Raw genomic sequence first — 3339 nt, forward strand, 5'->3', positions numbered from 1 at the left:
TTCTAACCTCCTAAACTGTGAGAAAATAAATTTCTGTTTGTTAAAGCCACTCGCTTGTTGTATTTCTGTTATAGCAACACTAGGTATCTAAGGCAAGGACTTTCTAAATCTCCAATAAATTCTTTAACTAGATTTTTTTTAGTGTTTTATATACAGTAATATGAGAATACTGATGATGTTAATTATCATTAGAGTGCTTCTAAGTAAAAAAGAAAAAATGAGTTCTTATCTTTTATTGTGTTAGTTTCAAGATAAACAGTGCTAAAACACTCATATCAGAAAAGGTCATGCCAAAGGTTGTGTGAGTTTGTTCCGTGAAGGAGCCATGGAAGCTGTCATAAGAGGGAAAGCTGAAGCCAGAAATCTACTTTGGGTAAAACCAACAACTTAAAGCATGATTTGTGTTATATGGTGGGAATCATGGCCAAAGCTTGAACAGAAATGGTCCAGGCTAAATCCAAGTTTGTGATCCAAGTGCTAAGTCCTTGATACCTCAATGAAACTAAAACTGTACCCGGGAAACACAGTGGATTACCCATAAGGCATAGTGAATGACAAGAGACTATAGTTGGCCTGATAGCTGAGAAGATTCAGTTCTTTATTCCTCACTTCCAAAACTAACTATTAATAAACCTCATAACTATCAGAAGAGGCATACTAATAGTCCATAGTGCACATACTATGTTTCGCAGATATTTAATCTCTTCTAGGAGAATGGGGTACAACTATATATTTATTGAAGTCTCTGGGATCCAGTAACTCAAACTGATCATCTAGAATTTCATCCTCTCTTGGTCTGCAGTTCGAATCCACCAGCCACTCCTTGGAAACCCTATGGGGCAGTTCTACTCTGTCCTACAGGGTTGCTGTGACTCAGAATTGATTCCATGGCAACGGGTTTTGTTTGTTTGTTTTTCCGCGGGATAAAGACTAGAGGAGGCCATATTCTCAATGCAAAGGTTACTAACTTGGCTACTAATAGTTAAAGAGATGCTCATATTTCATTTATACATTTCCAGGATATCAGTGAATCACATAATATCAAAATGTTGCCATGATAAGAAGTCATACCAAACTCTTCACATAATTCAGATTCACTAAGTTATTTGAATTACTTGAATCCTTATCTACAAATTTCTGGTTCACTTCCGCAGATACTCTATAAAAGCACACTCATATCCATGAGTTTATATCTCCTTCCTTATCTCAGAAGATTATTATGTTTAGTGGAGATAAACGGGCCTTTTCAGCACAAATATCTTTTATTCAAATTAGAGTGTGTCTCTGTATTTTGTTATCTGTCTTCTCAGAATCAGACAGATAAATACAGGTTCTGAGGCAGTAAGTAGATGGCAAATAAAACTGAGAGATAATCACAGCAGTTTCATGTGGCATTCAGGCAATATTATTAGCAGGAATTCCGAGGGGCCTTGTGAAATACCTGCCAAGATTATTTGTGTCAATGAGATTGAATCTCTGAATCAAGCCCTTCCAAGACTCATGTAAGCATGATGTGTATTCAATATTTATATAGATAAAAATATTTCAATTCCCTTTGCACTTCATTTTTCCTCTATTCTTGAATGTTTATAGTCACAGAAAATGTTTAAAAAGTTTCAATTTTAGTTTTTATCACTAATAAACATGAGTTCACTTGATGATAAATTCCAGTCTACCACAGGAAACATGGCACGTTAAGTTATATAGCTAATGCTGTTAGTTTTGCACATAAAGTTCATTTACATAGGATTGGGATATGAGGATAAAGTGAAATAATATATATATATTTTTTATCTATCGATACCTTTCTCATTGCAGTTAATATCTTCAGCTTTGTGCTATATGTGGCAGGGGTGAGGTTTTATATCTTCTAATAAGCTATCAATTGTTTAAAAGCATTGGCAACTTATTTAGCATCTATTTTTTTAAATGCCTATTTTAAGGCCTTAAATATAGTAAATGTTCAAATTAATAAATTGTCATTGAAGAAAAAAGTATGGAAGCAAAGAGAGAAGGGGATATGAGGGGAGGAGGACGTTAGAAGAAGAGAAGATGGAAATGAAAAAACCTAAAATTAGAAAAGATATTATTTTTATTATTTATTGTACTTCTACCACGTAATTAACACATTTTATGAACCTAACGGGTATTAATTTATACTCAACATCTGGATTTAGTTTTAAAGAAAAGGAGATATGGTATTATATAATATTTTGTAGTAGCTAAATTTGTCAAGAAGGAAATTCTTAAAAAAGCAACTCAAGTGTGATTTCATGAGCTTTCTAAGTGTAACTTCTGTGCTGAGGGAATTCTTGAAAACACTGAATCTAACTGTAAATAGTTTTCACTGCCAGCTTTTTCAACAGAACAATTGTAAATGCTAGAATGTATGTAATATGTGCAGGAAATCATAGTGATTTAAAGTCATGGCTTGCTAGCTAAAAAACTCTCTTTTTTTTAATAGACATCTCAAACTTATATTTTTAAACTAAACTCCAGATTTTTCCCTAAAATTCTGGCTTCACTCATATTTCAAATCTCACTTGGTGGCAACTTCATCCTTCCAAAAAATTTGGAGCCATTTTTGAGTGGTCACTTTTTTTTGACCCATATTCAGTGTGTCTGGAAATCTAGTTGGCTCTATCTTAAGAGAAGAGCCCTGGTTGCACAGTGGTTAAGCACTCAGCTGCTAATCGAAAAGTCGGTACTCTGAATCCACCCGCCGTTCCACTGGAGAAAGATGTGGCAGTCCACTTCTGTTAAGATTTACAACCTTGGAAACCATATGGAGAAGTTCTACTCTGTCTTACAGGATCACAAAGAGTCAGAATTGATTTGACAGTCATGGATTTGGACTTTTTCTACCTTAAGAATATATGCAGAATTGAACCATTTGTCATCAGTTTCCACTGCAACCATACCTGAAGGCAAGCCATAATCATTTCCTTCTTGGATTATTTCAATAGCTTTTCAACTTGTCTCCAAGTTTTCACCCTTTTCATCTTATAATCTATTCATGCCACTTTTTCTTTAGAACTCTCCAGTGGTTTTCCTTACAGAGTAAAACAAGTCCTTCCAAAATCCTTCAAGACCCTACTCAACCTGCAACACACCCAGCCGTGACCCATCCTTACTTCTTGATCTCCTCTCTTGCTATTCCCCTCAGTCATACTCATTTCACCCTAGTCACACTGGCCTCCACAATACCTCGGAAGCATTCTAGACATCCTGCCACTTTAGGAATATTATACTGGATGTTTCTTTACCTGGAACTTTCCTCCCCAAGATAGTAGGGATGCTGAATTTGTCACTTCTTTCAAGACTTTGTTCAGTTGTTAC

This window comes from Trichechus manatus, unplaced genomic scaffold, assembly GCF_000243295.1.
Source record: "Trichechus manatus latirostris isolate Lorelei unplaced genomic scaffold, TriManLat1.0 scaffold00312, whole genome shotgun sequence".
Taxonomy (NCBI): Eukaryota; Metazoa; Chordata; class Mammalia; order Sirenia; family Trichechidae; genus Trichechus; species Trichechus manatus.